A 19,974-nucleotide genomic window follows, 5' to 3' on the forward strand; every position below is an offset into this window, starting at 1 on the left:
GTTTGGGACTGGATGAAGCGTCGTCTCACGCGGTCTGCACGTCCAGCACGAACGCTGGTCCAACTGAGGCGCCAGGTGGAAATGGCATGGCAAGCCGTTCCACAGGACTACATCCAGCATCTCTACGATCGTCTCCATGGGAGAATAGCAGCCTGCATTGCTGCGAAAGGTGGATATACACTGTACTAGTGCCGACATTGTGCATGCTCTGTTGCCTGTGTCTATGTGCCTGTGGTTCTGTCAGTGTGATCATGTGATGTATCTGACCCCAGCAATGTGTCAATAAAGTTTCCCCTTCCTGGGACAATTAATTCACGGTGTTCTTATTTCAATTTCCAGGACTGTATTTAATGCAAAACTGATTTGCATGCTCATAGTGGCTTTCCTGGGGCCACTCTTATGCGACTGGCGCGAAATTTGAACAGACATCATCTTTCAGATGTAAAAAACACGCATACCAACTTTCGTTTACGCCCCACAACTCTTCTCGATGTTGCGATTTTTTTCCTTCAGTGTGTGTTGTTGTTGTTGTAGGCTTCAGTCCTGAGACTGGTTTGATGCAGCTCTCCATGCTACTCTATCCTGTGCAAGCTTCTTCATCTCCCAGTACCTACTGCCACCTACATCCTTCTGAATCAGCTTAGTGTATTCATCTCTTGGTCTCCCCCTATGATTTTTACCCTCCACGCTGCCCTCCAATACTAAATTGGTGATCCCTTGATGCCTCAGAACATGTCCTACCAACCGATCCCTTCTTCTGCTCAAGTTGTGCCACAAACTTCTCTTCTCCCCAATCCTATTCAATACGTCCTCATTAGTTATGTGATCTACCCATCTAATCTTCAGCATTCTTCTCTAGCACCACATTTCAAAAGCTTCTATTCTCTTCTTGTCCAAACTATTTACCGTCCATGTTTCACTTCCATACATGGCTACACTCCATACAAATACTTTCAGAAATGACTTCCTGACACTTAAATCTATACTCGATGTTAACAAATTTCTCTTCTTCAGAAACGCTCTCCTTGCCATTGCCAGTCTACATTTTATATCCTCTCTACTTCGACCATCATCAGTTATTTTGCTCCCCAAATAGCAAAACTCCTTTACTACTTTAAGTGTCTCATTTCCTAATCTAGTTCCCTCAGCATCACCCGACTTAATTCGACTACATTCCATTATCCTCGTTTTGCTTTTGTTGATGTTCATCTTATATCCTCCTTTCAAGACACTGTCCATTCCATTCAACTGTTCTTCCAAGTCCTTTGCTGTCTATGACAGAATTACAATGTCATCGGCGAACCTCAAAGTTTTTATTTCTTCTCCATGGATTTTAATACCTACTCCGAAATTTTCTTTTGTTTCCTTTACTGCTCGCTCAATATACAGATTGAATAACATCGGGGAGAGGCTACAACCCAGTCTTACTCCCTTCCCAACCACAACTTCCCTTTCATGTCCCTCGACTCTTATAACTGCCATATGGTTTCTGTACAAATTGTAAATAGCCTTTCGCTCCCTGTATTTTACCCCTGCCAGCTTTAGAATTTGAAAGAGAGTATTCCTGTCAACATTGTCAAAAGCTTTCTCTAAGTCTACAAATGCTAGAAACGTAGGTTTGTCTTTCCTTAATATTTCTTCTAAGATAAGTCGTAAGGTCAGTATTGCCTCACGTGTTCCAGTATTTCTACGGAATCCAAACTGATCTTCCCCGAGATCGACTTCTACTAGTTTTTCCATTCGTCTGTAAAGAATTCGTGTTAGTATTTTGCAGCCGTGACTTATTAAACTGATTGTTTGGTAATTTTCACATCTGTCAACACCTGCTTTCTTTGGGATTGGAATTATTATATTCTTCTTGAAGTCAGTGTGTGTACCGCTTATATAATGAGCATGAACGAATCCATGTTACTTCCGTGTGAGATTACAGTGGCGCACACCTGTTGTAAGTACTGGAAGCCAAAAATAAATGTCCCCCACGTCACATGTTCTGTCTCTCAGCGGCAGCGCTACTTAAACCTCTGCGTCTTAGGTAAGCGGCCAGTTTTACTTAGCTCACCGTATCTTTTAACACCACTGTGTTTCACTGAAGAGAAACTGTTGTCCGGTTCGAGCTCGTCCACTTTGCGGGGAACTACAAAAAAGAGCAGGCGGCGGTGTCATTCGGTCGGTTGCCGTCACAGCTGAGTGACGACGCGTCTACACGCGAGACTTAATCGACCAGTGACTGCTAGAGATGGGGGATCCGCTCTTGAACTAATTCATAGAGTTGAATCTTTCAAAGGAGTGCACAATCAGTGATTCAGAAAAAAAGAACGGTAGCTCCAAACGTTTCCCACGGCAGAGAGAGAGAGAGAGAGAGAGAGAGAGAGTGACGGAGCATATCAGCAGCACCTCTGCTGGTCAAAGCACAGTGCACGCCACACAACACAGGCAGCGCCGGCCTCTGCCCTGCTTCTACCTTGGCTGCCTGCATTGTGCAGTGCTCCATTGGATTTTGTGTTTCACATATGCCGTGCCGTCTCTGTGCGTCGTCTGCCGCATGCAGTGTCTGGCGCAGATTAACTTCGCATCGCACTCTATCGGCGATCGTTTCAGTCGCACGTCCTGCCCTCTGGGCAGTTGATGCAAGCAACAGGACAGAGAGCCACCTAGCGGATAACATAGGAACTACTTGCAACAACCTGCTCGCAAGGGAATGGACAATTTGTCTCAGAGCGGCTGAGTTCACCGCTCCCCACACCCTCGGGACTCGCCCGCTCAACGCTCACCCCACCGTCTCGACTCTAGCCAGAGCGTTGAGCAAAGCGACTCAGGTGTCACTCTTGTCTCTGCAGTCTCAGCTCTCGCAGTAATACAGCTCGCGGCTCGACCTGCTAGACTCAGCGCCTCTGCATCGGAGTTCGGCCGTTCTGGATATTGTTCTTTGTAGTAATACCGCTATGTATATTACATTATTATGTTATGTATACATCAATTGTTTTTATTTTATTTTTATTTGTTTAAACTGATTAGATTAGGTTCCTGATGACTCCTCTTACTATAGGATTTTTATTATGGACACTCGAATTTACGCTTTAATTACGAGCGAACCGATAAACGTATCGCGAAATGTGATACACCAATATTTTCCTTGTTTTATTCTGCGTAAGGCTATATGCAGCACTTTCGTTTTACAGTCAAATTTATATATTTTTTTCTTATTCTGGTACCGATTTTGCGATTTTAGGCGTCTTCGGAAGGAAACGTTCACTTTAAAAATATATGGCTTGCGATGTATTTGTATGAGGTTAATGAAATTTTAATACATTATAGTCAAATATATTGTTAATGTAAATCTCAAGTTACAACATTTTCCGATCACCCAAAAAACCACGATAGTGCAAAATAAATCAATAATCAAAAACTTTGTCATATCGTGGAAATTTCAATAAACAATACAAAATTCTTACTCATTATCTGTGTTACTTCAAAATAGGATCAAATAAGATCAAAATACAGGTATAGTACTGGAATAAACCAAGTTTAAAGGGCAATGTGCCTTCCATTTATTTTCCATTGTAAATGAGTGGTGAGTCATGAAAAAGAGCTAATTCATTTCAGGGAGTGAACAGTTCTGATCGAATCTCTGAAAAGAACAGTTTTGCCCATCTCTAGTGACTGCGTGTAACGAGCTACGCAACAGAAGCCAGCGTGCACGAACCGTCCTGCGACGCAGCAGGAGGCGCCCGTGCTGGACGGGAAGTTGTGTCGCGGAGGCTGCTGTCGCCATTTCCTCACGTTTCCTGTCACATTCGCCAGTACTGCATGGGTGGAGCGACGGCCACCAAGCCTTCATACTATGAACACTTTCTCAGATTTCGCTTTACATGGCATTTCGTGTGCGAGGAAATAATTTCTTTTCCTACGCTCCTCGGAACAAACCCACTCGAGATACTAACAGCACACTTCTCCGCTATGTACGGCGCCGTTCTCCTAGCGTCTGCGACAGTGATCGCCTCTGCAGCGCTCTCACCATTACTGAACGAACCCGTCAAGAATCGTGCCGGTTTTATTTGGATCTTAACGCGCGCTCGTGACCCTGTTTGTGTGTGTGTGTGTGTGTGTGTGTGTGTGTGTCTGTGTGTGTTTGGTGCTTATGGAAGCTCAACGGCGAGTTTATCAGCGCCTTTCCGCTCATTAAAACAAACAAATGAGGATAAAATCTCTATAACTGTTGCACACTCCTGCACTAGAATTGAGCAAACAGTCTCTCATCTCACTTGCGCTAAAAGAACGGAGAGCTCTACCTCCTCTATTTCCCCTACCTGGTAGCGGTCCAAGTTTCACTCAGATTCAGTCAAACGAGTCTTCCTTCATGGGTGCACTACATTGGCAGAGGATCCTGGGTGAGTGATTGGACGAACTGAAGTTCCTTGGGATTCTTCCAATGAATCTCATCCTTGAGCCTGCTTTTCCTACTTCTGGTTTCATACGGTCGTTCCACTTTAGGTCTCCCCAATCGGTTACTGCTGGATATTTCACATAATGCAATCGAACGGTAACTAATGTCTTCGCCTAATTACAAGCAACACCTGACGTGTATCTACCTTGAAGGCCAACTGCCAGTCCGTCTTTCTGCATTTAGTTACAGTTTTCTTGCGTTTGAATTTTACCATATTCACTGTTGGACATTAGAACAGCAGCACCAGGAAAGATAGCAAATAACCAAATCCATACTTACTACAAAAATATATACATGTATGTTCAACAACTTCTCCTAAACCACTAGATTGATATCGACCAAACTTGGTACACATCTGTCTTACTATCTGGAAACAAGCGCTGTGGGGATAAGAACAACCTATCTATCAAAAGGGAGCGGGGTCGAATAGAAGTGTAGCCTATGACGGGAAAATATCAGTTTTCACTCACCAAGTGTTTGAAACTGGGAGCACTTACTCACTTGTAACAAAGTTTACACTCAATTTCAAACGTTTACGAAAATTTTACCGCTTGCAGCCCACAGAATGATGAAAAGAAAAAAAAAGTTAATCGGTTACTAAGTTTCCGCTGTTCTTACAGTAAAGCTGCCGCATCAGGCGTGAGGTTTTCGTTCATTACTTCTTTACTAATTACTTCCAGCACATTTCGAAGACCGTACCTACACATACCGCTGAGTGTACCTGCAGAAGTATACCACTGTACGACACACAGGTCAGGAGATAAGACGTCGTAAACATTGAGATACGGTACGTGAAGCCAAAGTGCAGAGAAAAAATCGTCAGAGATACAGATGGAGTATGTGTACAAAAATGTGTGAAATATGTTCAATATATGTGAAATACACCCCTGGAAATTGAAATAAGAACACCGTGAATTCATTGTCCCAGGAAGGGGAAACTTTATTGACACATTCCTGGGGTCAGATACATCACATGATCACACTGACAGAACCACAGGCACATAGACACAGGCAACAGAGCATGCACAATGTCGGCACTAGTACAGTGTATATCCACCTTTCGCAGCAATGCAGGCTGCTATTCTCCCATGGAGACGATCGTAGAGATGCTGGATGTAGTCCTGTGGAACGGCTTGCCGTGCCATTTCCACCTGGCGCCTCAGTTGGACCAGCGTTCGTGCTGGACGTGCAGACCGCGTGAGACGACGCTTCATCCAGTCCGAAACATGCTCAATGGGGGACAGATCCGGAGATCTTGCTGGCCAGGGTAGTTGACTTACACCTTCTAGAGCACGTTGGGTGGCACGGGATACATGCGGACGTGCATTGTCCTGTTGGAACAGCAAGTTCCCTTGCCGGTCTAGGAATGGTAGAACGATGGGTTCGATGACGGTTTGGATGTACCGTGCACTATTCAGTGTCCCCTCGACGATCACCAGTGGTGTACGGCCAGTGTAGGAGATCGCTCCCCACACCATGATGCCGGGTGTTGGCCCTGTGTGCCTCGGTCGTATGCAGTCCTGATTGTGGCGCTCACCTGCACGGCGCCAAACACGCATACGACCATCATTGGCACCAAGGCAGAAGCGACTCTCATCGCTGAAGATGACACGTCTCCATTCGTCCCTCCATTCACGCCTGTCGCGACACCACTGGAGGCGGGCTGCACGATGTTGGGGCGTGAGCGGAAGACGGCCTAACGGTGTGCGGGACCGTAACCCAGCTTCATGGAGACGGTTGCGAATGGTCCTCGCCGATACCCCAGGAGCAACAGTGTCCCTAATTTGCTGGGAAGTGGCGGTGCGGTCCCCTACGGCACTGTGTAGGATCCTACGGTCTTGGCGTGCATCCGTGCGTCGCTGCGGTCCGGTCCCAGGTCGACGGGCACGTGCACCTTCCGCCGACCACTGGCGACAACATCGATGTACTGTGGAGACCTCACGCCCCACGTGTTGAGCAATTCGGCGGTACGTCCACCCGGCCTCCCGCATGCCCACTATACGCCCTCGCTCAAAGTCCGTCAACTGCACATACGGTTCACGTCCACGCTCGCGGCATGCTACCAGTGTTAAAGACTGCGATGGAGCTCCGTATGCCACGGCAAACTAGCTGACACTGACGGCGGCGGTGCACAAATGCTGCGCAGCTAGCGCCATTCGACGGCCAACACCGCGGTTCCTGGTGTGTCCGCTGTGTCGTGCGTGTGATCATTGCTTGTACAGCCCTCTCGCAGTGTCCGGAGCAAGTATGGTGGGTCTGACACACCGGTGTCAATGTGTTCTTTTTTCCATTTCCAGGAGTGTATATGTTATATGCATAGCGCCTTAATTGACAAAAGTTCACGTTTGACTTGATTACATTTTTCACTTTATTACAGCAAGCCAGGAAGCAGTAACTGGCAGAAAATAGCCGGCAGAAAAGTCCTAGCACAAAGTGAAAAACGAATGGTTAAATTGTTACTTCAGACCGCGGGACATTGCCTCCTACAGGGGACAGGCAAAATAATGTGAACAGTGCTAGTAGGTCCTCATGGGACAGTTGCGTTTGTCAGTCAACAGCGCAGGTAAGGCACGCGTCGCGCTGGACTGGGCGCGTTCAGTGCGCACCAGTACAGGGTGTTTACGAGTGGTGCACACTTCGTATTTGCATTCAGAGGCCGAGGTCGATCTTCAATGAAAGATCTAAAAGAGATCCAAAGAGGGCAAATTGTGAGGGCCCCATTAGCTGGAGCATCTGTAACCAAGACAGCCAACTTACTGAATGTTTCAAGAGCAAGTGTTTCAAAAGTCACGATAGTCTACACTAAACATGAAAAGACATCATCGTGTAAACATAATAGTGGGCGCAAATCTAAAACCAAATACATCGTCCAACGCTAACCGGAATTGTGTCAAAACAACACGAAACTACGGCGTCTAAAGTGACTAGAGAGCTCAATAGCCATTTTTGAGACCCCGTATTTATCGACACGGTCCGCCAAAAACTCGACAAAGCGAATATTCGTGGAGGAGCTCATATATCGAAACCATCAGTGACGACAAGCAACGCAAACAAGGGTAAGACATGGTATCAGACGCATAAGTCCTGGACAGCTGATCAGTGGAAACACGACGTACGGTCCGACAATTCAATGTTTTCATTATTTCCAACGTCAGGCTGGGCTTACGTCTGGAGAACACCATCCTGATTGCTAGATTCCAAAGGTTGAGCATGGAGGTGGAAGTGCGATGGTGTCGGCAGCCTTATCATGGTGTTCTGCTGATCCCATCTTTACTCTCAAAGGCCGTGTTACAGCCAACGATTATGTGAACATTTTAGGTGATCAGGTTCACCCCATTATTCAAATGTTGTTCCCCAACAACGATGCCATATTTCAGGACGATAATGCACCTATTCACACAGCCAGGACAGTACATTCGTGGTATGAGGAGCATGAAACTGAGTTGCAGCGTCTTCACTGGCCTGGAACATTATCGAACCCATGTGGGCGGTAATGGAGCGTAGACTCTGAGCAGATTTCCGCCTCCCTTGTCACTCCTTCAGTTAGAGGAGATTGTGAACGAAGAGTGGCATAACTTTCCACTGGAGACTATGTAATCTTTATATGCCTGTATTCCAAGAAGAATCACAGCTGTATTAAGGGCAAATGGTGGTCCAACTCCATATTAATAAACCATTCCCAAGTAAGTACAAGTTGAGGGAGGACAATTTACTCTCTCACCTATTTTCGGCATATGGAAAATTATTAAAGATTTTATTACAACCTGACAAACGTTGGCCGAGACTCTAGATAGTTAATGGCCTGAGCAGATGTAGATGGAGCCTGGTAGGGTATTTTTATGGTTTTTAGCTCATAGAAACGGCATGTTGGGTGGTTGGAAGCAATGGGGGGGGGGGGGGGGGGGGGCAAGCCCATCCCTCAGTAAATCTTACCGAACAGTCCCACAGTCGTACAGGGCAGACAGGGCAGCCCCTCATCGAGACAGGTCTCCAGCAGAACAATGCCGAGCTACCTGCCACGTTAAGAGTAGAAGCCTGGGCTGGGGGAGACAGGCTGAAGGGACGCATCTACATAGTGGAGTTGTAAACGAGGTATTGTTTGCAGAGCCACATGTAATAAAAATTCACAAGTTTTCATGTTCGCCGATACTGCAAATAGTCCTGTGAACCACTTCCATCAGCCACCTCAGTTGTATAAGAAACTCTGGCATCTGAGAAACGTTTAGAGATAGAATCTTTATTACACCTCATAGCTAGGACACAAGCTTCAAGGTACAGGCGATTTAGATAAAAATCTTTAAGATTGTGTCTGCTTGCTTGTTGGTTTGGGAAGCCACACGACTTTGGAGAAAATCGTCTTCCCTCTACACAAATCTTTAAAAAGCCGGTAATCGGCAGTTTCCTTTTTTTCCAGAGATGCAGATTTCTTAACCCTTGCCCTGGTTCAACATGACTTTGTGCTGTCATGTTGGGAGGGGAGGTTTAGCGCCTCTAGAGCCCTGTGATTGGCTCAAGATGGCATGAAGGCGTTGTCGTTCATGCACTTTGAGGGAAAATAATTTTTTTTCTGAAGAAGTACTAAGCTCCCAGGTGCTGGACTTTGGTCTGGTAAGAGCACTTCTGGTTGAAGCTCTGGCATATGTGGTTGGTACTTGGGACCTGTCCTGAGACTGACTTCACTTGTGAGTAGTTTAGACTGGGGAGTCTATGGTGAAGTTCTTACTGTACCAAAAGTGTAACTTCAAATGTCTCGGATTACTCGTTTGCCAAGAGCACACTTATTCGTTTTTGGTTTACCAGTCTTGACATTTGGTATCCTTGTGCGCTCTGTCATATAAGTGAACCAGATTGGTCCTTGGTATGACCAGCGAATGCCACCATGATTTCAGGGCTCTGGTAGAGAATAAATTGCAGTCTGTCTGCTTGACCGCTAGACTATTAGATTTTTCCATTTCTTTCGTGGCGGCGATCGATTCACAGGGGCCGCCTCACATCTCAACTCAGCCGCACCTATCTCGCCAACTGCAAGTTACATTGCCGCACGAAGCTCTCTGGCATTGTCAAGGCGTAGAGATCTCAATCGCCACTTGCTCTCAGCTGCACCTATGTAGTGCACTACCGTAGATTTGATCAGCAAAGTCTACTCAGCGTCAGATTACGTTATCCATATTTTTGGGGTCGGAGTACTTGACTCACTTCTGCAACACAGGATCCTTGTCCATTGTAGTCTTAAACCACCTGTTAGTTGTTTACGGTATTCAATCAATAACTTGTATAACATAACTTATGTCTGGTTTAATAGCATAAATGTTGTTAGTAAATATTGCATACATTCTCAGTCATTTATATAGTCCCCACAGGGTTGACTTTCAAGGTGTTCACATTATTTTGCCAATCCCATGTACATTACTGTGTCACTAGACCAAATTCGTTTCTGTATCATCGAAAAGCAAATTTCTTCGCACGTTATGGAGTCGACTTCATCTTTAGTAGTCCTCGTCTTCCCAGCCAGGGTCAAACTTGACAACGTCTGGCTTTCCGTCGCCGTCGTCCTGCACCAGCACTAACAAGGGAATGGTCAGACTTGTCATGCCGAAACATGTATTGCTTTTTTTTAGCACTGTTATTTAACTGTGCAAAAGGTCCGTATGCAAAACTGTAGCTGCTGACATGAACTGGAAGTCACCTAAAAATCACGAACATGGCTGTGTTTCCTGCTTGGCGCTTGCAGTGACGGCTGGCCACCCCTGGAAATGGCGAGTCGCGAGCGTTGTGCGCATGGTCGGCAAGTGCGGCCGTCTCGTCGCGGCGTTCGCTAAAGAGGAATATCGCTGCACGGTTTCGATGGAAAGGGGAAACGAATATTCGTTTCTGTGGCATGCACGTCCTTTTAACTTCTGGTACGTATTTCGAAACATATCGTCCTCAAACTGGTTAGAGATGTGAGAGATGTTCTGTACATGTTCATCTATACTCCGCCAGCCACTTTACGGTGACCATTCACTCTCCCCTCACAGGTGATGGCGAACCCTGTAAATGGTTTGCTGCTTGCCATGGAGATATACCACAGATGCAAAATGAAGCAATCGACAGAAAGCACGCGTGAGGACTATGTGTTGTGCTACATCGTTGTTAAACTTCTAGACGAGCATGTAAATGGCGCAGACATGTGGCTAGCAACAACTGAAACACTCGATATTGCAGACTGTGAATCTACAGACGGTGAAGATACCGGCGAAAGTTGCACTCATGAAGACTCTTCGAGTAATAGTGCCACGTACCATCATCAATTATCCCCGAAAGTAACACCAGCAACTACAATTACCTTATCAGACGAAGAAAAAGCGGTGACGTATTGGTTGAACGAAAGTGGTAAGAAACGCCCACGTGTCAGTACTGTTCAAAATAAGTATCGCTTTGTCCGTTCTGAACGTTAATTGTATAGATGGAAAAAGGAAGTCGCTGGACGACGTAAGAGTCGACTGGAAATTGCGACGGAGATAAATGCGCGACTTTTTGAGCTATTTACCGATGCCAGACAACAGTCATTTAGTGTCAGCGATACAACTTTGCGTGATAGGGCGTTAGAGATTGCCAACACGATAGGCGCTAAAGAATTTACAGCTTCTCGAAGTTGGATTAGTCGCTTCAAAAGATCACATAAAATTGTGGCAAGAAAAATAACAAAATTTGCATCGAGAAACAGGTCGGAAAATGAAGTGACACAAACCGAAATGATAGAAGCTTTTCTTACGAATGCAAAAAATAAGATCACTAGTTTTAGTGAGTCGTACGTGTACAATGCACATCAGTCAGGTTTTCAAAAAGAAATGCGTGCGAAAAGAACACTGTCTTTCAAAGGGGAAAAAATATTGAGGCGATTGCGCAGTCACGACTGCACTCACCCATTCATACACTATAATGCCAATAATTAGACTGGATGGTTCATTGCTGCCTAAACTATACGTGTGTCTTCAAGAACCAACTGGACGTTTTGGACCACGTGTCAAAAGAACAAATTTCTACGCAAACAATCTTGTGGTAGACGCATCGAAGTCTGGAAAATGGGAAATGAAAATGTTACACTTCCCATGCGTCATGCTTTTCTTCCGTTCTGCGGGAACAAATTTCTTCTCCTTCTAGATTCGTGGTCAGGTCATAAAAGGTCCGATTCATTAAAAGCTGTGTTTCGAGCCCACCCTGACAAAGAAGTAGAGATACTTCAGATTCCACCCGACACGACGAACGTAATTCAACCTTTAGACAGAGAATTTTTCCGTCAGTGGAAAGCATTTTACAGAAAACTAACAGAGAAAATTATTGTGTGCAGATCACTGCAATTTCCTGCCTATCACCGCGACACTATTTTCAAGCTGGAATCAGTAGTACATTATCAATATTCCTCCCCACGGTTTCAGAATTTGATTAAATATGCGTGGCACTCCTCGAAATATATTGATACTAGGCCTGATTCAATCCTAACACCAGCCCAGTTTTGTCTACGGACATCTGACAACGTCTATGATTCGCAGGGCTGTCATATGTCGTCTTTGCTTGTATGTTCTTGGTGCACAAAAAAACCTACGTTTTGAACATTGTGTCAATATTTCGCATTTTTGCGGTAATTACAAGAAATAAAATTTGGACGTGTTCTAAACCGTATATTTATTTGTGTCTATTTCATAGCTATTTGGAAAGAATGTTGTAGACAACGTATCAGCCATATTTGTCAACAAATGTTTAATTATCATACGATCGCTTTCACTAGGGGAATCAGCTCTCTCACTGCTGTGGCAAGAGAGCGGCGCGTAGCTAACGCCACCTTGTCCCTAGATGGCGTGGGTATAACGTACCGAGAGAGGTCAGGGTTGTACAAGAGGCAGTTATAAGCCCGGAAACCATGCGACAATAATGTCTTACTTCATAAAATTGTTTACAGACTTCCAGGTCATGTGAGCAGCTAAAATTCTGCGTACAGACTTCTTGCAATGTTAAGGCACAGTGAGGAGGAGATTCGTAGAGAGGGGGTAAGAGGGTGTGGACAGAGAAAGCGATGAGGTGGATATGTTGAGAGAGAGGAGATGAGGAGGTGGTGAGAGATAGGGCGGAAGACAAGGACAGAGAAAGGAAAGAGGAGGTACAGTGGTAAAAAAATCAACACAGGTTTCGACATGACAAGTCTGACCATTCCCTTGTAAGTGCTACAGACACTGCCAGGGCAATAGCTCCAAAAACAGTTGCCTTGTCTATGTGCAAAATGCAGTATGAGCGTAAATTTAGACACTATATCCCTGTACAGACAAGTGTCGTTACCTAAAACGAACAGTTTAGCCCGTAGCTCACAACAGTAGAAACATAATTCGCAAGAGAACAACAATTACAAAATTAATGTCCACCTTGAGCTCACAGAAACTTTTAATTCGTATGAACTACTTTACAATAAATAGGACATTTCCCTTGCACTTTCGCGGGTTACTGTCGTTTAGTACGCATACGTGGATTCGCGCCACGAATTATGCTCGTGTGCCGCGTATTCTGGTGACGTGGACCAGTCTGCAGTTCCAAACACGTCAGCTCGGGGCGTTGCTGCAGACGCGTACACTACGGGCCTGGCAGCAGCGGGTCCCTGCCGCCTCTGCAGACTTCTCTTCTAAGCTCCGGGTGAGGGCACAGCCGGCGTTACTGCGAGCGAGTCTGCACGCACCTGGCCAGTCTGAGGACAACGAGTGTTGTCGAGGCTGTGGCGTTCCTCACCCTCACACTGGACCAGCAGCTGGCCTGGTGGTATAGAAGAGCGCTGGACACAAAATGCGATCAGCTCTGGTCTGCTTACTGGGAAATTTGATTTGGACAGAAGGCGTTACATTTCTGAAGTGTCAGCATCGGTGGCTGAGGTCTATCTTCCAGGTAATTTTGCCGCTACCTCCCGACCTGCCTCTATACAATGGAAAATTGTACTGAAATGCAGGAGGATCTGCAGCGAATTGACGCGTGGCGCAGGGAATGGCAATTCAATCTCAATGTAGACAAGTGTAATGTGCTGCGAATACACAGAAAGATAGATCCTTTATCATTTAGCTACAAAATAGCAGGTCAGCAACTGGAAGCAGTTAATACCATAAATTATCTGGGAGTACGCATTAGGAGTGATTTAAAATGGAATGATCATATAATGTTGATCGTCGGTAAAGCAGATGCCAGACTGAGATTCATTGGAAGAATCCTAAGGAAATGCAATCCGAAAACAAAGGAAGTAGGTTACAGTACGCTTGTTCGCCCACTGCTTGAATACTGCTCAGCAGTGTGGGATCCGTACCAGATAGGGTTGATACAAGACATAGAGCAGATCCAACGGAAAGCAGCGCGCTTCGTTACAGGATCATTTAGTAATCGCGAAAGCGTTACGGAGATGATAGACAAACTCCAGTGGAAGACTCTGCAGGAGAGACGCTCAGTAACTCGGTACGGGCTTTTGTCAAAGTTTCGAGAACATACTTTCACCGAGGAGTCAAGCAGTATATTACTCCCTCCTACGTATATCTCGCGAAGAGACCATGAGGATAAAATCAGAGAGATTAGAGCCCACACAGAGGCATACCGACAATCCTTCTTTCCACGAACAATACGAGACTGGAATAGAAGGGAGAACCGATAGAGGTACTGAAGGTACCCTCCGCCACACACCGTCAGGTGGCTTGCGGAGTATGGATGTAGATGTAGATGTAGATATACAGCACTGTTCGGCTGCTGCCTTTGTTAGCATCATGCTGTCCGGACCAGATGTCACACCCACTGAAACCTCCCGCCCCCCTTTCTCGCCAGATACCAGGTGGCTGGAGTAACCAGTTGTTACCAACAAAAGAGGAAGCTCCGTGTACTGAGTGTCGTATTCAGTGCATCCCCAAGACACCTAAGATAGAAATCACATGTCCTTCCTCCCACACTGCACAGGCACAATATCCAATAATAGCTGAATATCTGGGTACTTATTTAGTCCAGTCTACTATCTCCTCCTCCCCTTCCTTCTGCCCATTTCCTCCACTCCCCTCTCTCTGCCCATTTCTTTCTCACCCTCTCCTTGTGAACCTCCACCACTTATCTCTCTCAGTATATCCACCTCTCCCCTTTCTCTATCCACGTCCTCCTCCCCCTATCTCTCTCCCTCCTCCTACCCTCTCCCTCACAATATACCTCTCTCCCTTTCCTCTGCCCATGTCCTCTTCCTCCCTACCCCTCCCAATCTACACCTCCCCTCTCTCTAACCATATCCTCCTATTCCCTCTATCTTTTCATGTCCTGCTCTCCCCTCTCTCTGTGAATCACCTCCTCCCCTCTCTTTCACCATATTCTCCCCTTTCTCTGCCAACATCCTCCCCACTATCTCTCACCACCTCCTCATCTGCTCTGTCTCAACATATCCACCTCTTCCACTTCTCTGTCCAAGCCCTTATCCCCCATCTATCTGTGAATCTCCTGCTCGCCTTTATCTAATCATTTCCTCAACTTTCCTCTCTCACTAAATATCCTTCTCCCCACTCTCTCTGTGAATCTCCTCCTCCCCTCTCCCACACCATATCATCCTCTTTCCTTTCTCTGTCCTTGTCTTCCGCCCTATCTCTCACCATCTCTCACCACCTCCTCATCTCCTCTCTCTCAACATATCCACCTCATCGCTTTCTCTGTCCACACCCTCTTACCCCTCTCTATGAATCTCCTCCTCACCTATCTCTCACCATATGCTCCTCTTCCCACCCCACCCCCTCTCTTAGTGCCCTCCTCTTTCCTCTCTCTGTGAATCTCCACCTATATCTCACTACATCCTCCTCTTCTTCTCTGTCCATATCCTCCCCTATCTTTCTCCACCTCCTCCTCCTCTGTCTCTCATCATATCCTGCTCTTCCGTTTCTCTTTCTGTGTCCTTCTCGCCCTTCCCTCTGTGAATCTGCTCCTCCCCTCTCCATCACCAATCCTGTTCTTACCTTCCTCTGTCCATTTCCTCCTCCCAAATCTCTCTCCATCTCCTCCTCCACTGTCTCATCATATCCTCCTCCCTCCTTCTCTGTTCACCTTCTTCTCCCTCCCACCTGTGTCCATATCAGCGTTTCCCCTCCTCTGTCCATCTTCCCCAGTGCAATTCTTTTCTGCCAAGGGTTGGTGCTTCCTACCCCCACAATATTTTCTTTCCAGAAAGTAATTAACGTGTGCATCAAGTTGAGCTGAAATCGAGCCAGGCATTCAGGAGGACCTTTTTACCCACAGGTTCACCTGTTTATGCACGTGGAATATTCGTTTCGCGATTCTGCACATGCTCGCTAGACGACAATAACGCACGAAAATAATAGGGAAAAGTCCGGTCTCTTGTAAGGTAGTTCATACGAAATAAACATATCTAATAGCTCAAGGTGGATTTTTATTTTGTAATTCTTGTTCTCTAGGGTATTATGTTTTTCACTGTTCTGAGCTATGGGCTCAACTGTTCGTTTTATATAATGACAACTGTCTGCGCAAGGATAGGTTATTTAAATTTAGGTTTATACAGCATTTTGCACATAGACGAGACAGAGCGAGGGAAAAGCGAAGGCGACAAAAAGCCGTACTTCGTTGGGTTCGACCCTCGCTGGGAAGGCAAGACAAAGGGCTATTAACGAAGGAATCGATGCAAGAAGACGCAAAGAAATTTCGCAACGTCGTGAGAATGGACTTGGCTTGCTTTCCCGTGATACAGGAAGGAATTTGCTCTAATAATACAGTAATCTAGGAGGCAATTTCCTCTAATCTGAACTAAGAATGTAACCATTCGTTTATTTATTTTGTGCTCAGACACTCTGGACAACTATTGCCAGTTCCAGCTTCCCTGCTTGCTGTAATGAAGCTAAAGATGTAAGCAAGTCAAACGTGAAAGTTTGTTAATTAAGGCGCTACATATAAGGCTCGAAAATCATACGTGTAAAGCTAATATATGTTGACTCGAAAATAAATGTCTGCTAAAGTTCCTTAATATGATACAGCAGGTGGCGACCATACAGACGCTTCTCCTCTCTATTCGCCTTCATTGGGGCGACTGGTGTTTGATTTGTTCAATCCATTTCTACACTATGAATCAATCAGTAGAAAGAATGCTTTTCTCAAGTACCTTCTGTAAAAGAAAGTTTGCTCTCCAAAAATACTAATTTTGCCTAATTACAGCATTTATGAAAATTTGCTAACCAAGAGATGCGCAGAATCTCCAACATGAGACCCAGCTGCTGGCCCATATGTGAACTACAAACAATAACAAATAGAAATCATACCACGAGCAAACCTTATGCGCCTGGGCTTGTCGCCGTCTAGTGCATGTGTGCGGATTTACGGAAGTTCAGAAACGCTAAACACTGAGATGAATAACTCCGAAAATATGATAAAAACTGAGAAGTTTGTGGGACAAATGTTGCATGGGACAACGGAGGCAATAATATGACATTGGTTTTTTGTTGTTAGGTGGGAATGCGTCAGAGATATGAAGGTCAACTTTGTTTTTTTTTTAAAGTGGGATTTTATATTTTGGTACTTGTTTTCTGACGGCGGCTATCGAGACGAATCCAATGATGTGTAACAGTAAGGTCTTTGAAGGTCAACGAAGGTAACAAAGGTGGCATGAACGTCCTTTTACAGACGGTGTTCGAAGTGATGACCACTGGTATCAATGCAGTACTGCAACCTTCTTATCATGGATTGAGTGATATTCCTTATCACATCGGCACTTAATGAAGCACATGCTCTGACAATTCTCTCTTGTACATCGTGCAAATAGAAAATAATCATCGAATATGGCATCTCCATCTAATGTGTCGTTGACATGTAAACACCATTCGACTGTTTCGCAATAAAACACTAACAGGAACGGTGAGACTAGTATCGTCGAATCAAGCGAATATGAATGATGTATTCCCTCGAAGAGCAAGTCGATATGCTTGTCATTTCAACGGAATTCAGCGAGAGCTAGAGACTTACTCGCTGAAAGATATGCACAACATACTCACCCTAAACGTCGTACATTTAAATATGTGTGTGATAAATTGAGAACAACTGGATCTTTAACGCATTGGGAAAATATCCGGCAAAGGGAAGGTACTAACGAGGAAACGGAAATTGGTAATCTTGCCATTGTGGTTCGAGATCGTTGTGTTAGTTCGCGTCAAGTGGCAAGGGAATCTGGCATGAGCCAGAGTAGTGTTGTTCGTGTCCTGCATCGCCATAAATAACATCATTACCATACCAGTCTCCTCCAAGAATTAACTGGTACGGATTTTAAACGTCGCACTGAATTCTACCGATGGACTCAACTTGAGATTCAGAGGGATGACACATTTATTAATTTGATTTTATTTACTGACGTGGTTACATTCACGAACTATGGAAATGTGTAAGTAGGCTGTTTATGTTTTCTTATTGGCAACGTTACAGAGCGCTCTGTATGAAAATCACTGGCTGTGCTGTGTGTAGTCTGTGGCTAGTTTGCATTGTTGTCTGCCATTGCAGTGTTGGGCAGCTGGATGTGAACAGCGCGTAGCGTTGCGCAGTTGGAGGTGAGCCGCCAGCAGTGGTGGATGTGGGGAGAGAGATGGCGGAGTTTTGAAATTTGTAAGACTGAATGTCATGAACTGCTATATACAATATGACTTTTGAACACTATTGAGGTAAATACATTGTTTGTTCTCTCTTAAAATCTTTCATTTGATAACTATGCCTATCAGTAATTAGTGCCTTCCGTAGTTTGAATCTTTTATTTAGCGGGCAGTAGTGGCACTCGCTGTATTGCAGTAGTTCGAGTAACGAAGGTTTTTGTGAGGTAAGTGATTTGTGAAAGGTATACGTTAATGTTAGTCAGGGCCATTCTTTTGTAGGGATTATTGAAAGTCAGATTGCGTTGCGCTAAAAATATTGTGTATCAGTTTAAGCACAGTCATGTATAATTTTTCTAAGGGGACGTTACATATGTCGACCCTTAGCCGAGAATACCTCACTGGAATCTTCTGATTTTTTCTTGTAGTTTGTGTTATTAGTGTAGCTTTTGTTTATTGCTAGCGCGTAAACATAGAGAGAATTTCCTTTGTAGTTGCGGTCTTTCATTGTTGTAGAGTAAAACAGTTGTGGCATGCATGTAGATTTGCACGAGGTATTTCGCAGCTGCGCTTGCAATTAACTAGATATTATTTTCAGTGCTATGTTAATGTGTTTTCTTATTTTGCTCTTCAAATTGTGCTTTTCTGTGTTGTCGTGTGAAATATTGTGACAATAATGGCGTGTGAAAAACGTAATACTAGGCTCCAAAGTAAACTGAGAAATGACAGGGAAGACGAAAGCAGTGTGTTAGCGCCACCGTGTAATGAATTAACTAATGTTGAAACTAGTAATTTGGTAATTGTGCACAGGGAAATGGAGCGTAGACAGTGAAACAATTAGTGAACAGGGAAGCATTATCGATCGATCGGTCGGCAATAGCTCGCCTCAGGAATCCGAAACGACAGGACACAATCTCGCAAATACTGTAGATTCTGGTTTTGGGTCCTCACCGTTTTCTCAAATAAGTCAAGACACATTTTCTGCTTGTCAAAATGTGAATGTTGCCGGTGCAAATTCACTGCCAAAAAGCACTGAGGAACATGTTTCAGACACCACTGCCTTGTTATTACAGTTAATGCAACAAATGGGACAAAGGCTACAAAAGTTAGACACAACGCTTGAACAAAATCAGAAACAAATGGGACAAAATCTTCAAAAGTTAGACACAATGGAACAAAATCTTCAAAAGTTAGACACAATGGAACAAAATCTTCGAAAGTTAGACACAATGGAACAAAAACAGAGCAAACACAGCAAAAGCTTCAAAAGTTAGACACAATGGAACAAAATCTTCAGAAGTTAGACACCACGCTTGAACAAACACGTGAAGATTTAACTACTGAGTTACATAACATTGAATCGAAATGTCAAAAAGTCTGTAATGACGTAAAAACACAAATTTGTGAGCATTTTCAACCTATTTTTTCCTAGCATGAAAATGCCATACAGAATCACGAAGCAGCCATAAAAGAACTGCAAACTATTGTTCATGAAAATCATGAGACCTTGCAAGCTAAAACTGACACAGTTGCATCTACCGATTCGGTCACGCAACTTGCAAAAACTCAGGAAAACTTAAAGGACACAGTAGATACTCTGAAAATTGGTTCAGAAAGACACATGGAGAAAATTAGTTCATTATCAGAGAAAGTAGTTGAACTTTCGGATCAGCTAAATAATTTATCTACGAAGGTAGATGATAATCTGAATGACACAAAACCTGTAGTCTTTAATGACACAGAAGAGTGCAAACAAATTAGTAAATTCAAACAAAATCAGAATCAAATTAATACGCAACACCAAAGAGAAATCCGGGAAGTACAAGATCAGCTGACACAGGTAATACAAGAATTACGTATTTCAGAGGACACTCGCGCTCCAATACGGGAAGAGGGACATAGAAATACGGAACAGCCACAAAATAATAA

Source organism: Schistocerca cancellata, chromosome 7, assembly GCF_023864275.1.
Source record: "Schistocerca cancellata isolate TAMUIC-IGC-003103 chromosome 7, iqSchCanc2.1, whole genome shotgun sequence".
Taxonomy (NCBI): domain Eukaryota; kingdom Metazoa; phylum Arthropoda; class Insecta; order Orthoptera; family Acrididae; genus Schistocerca; species Schistocerca cancellata.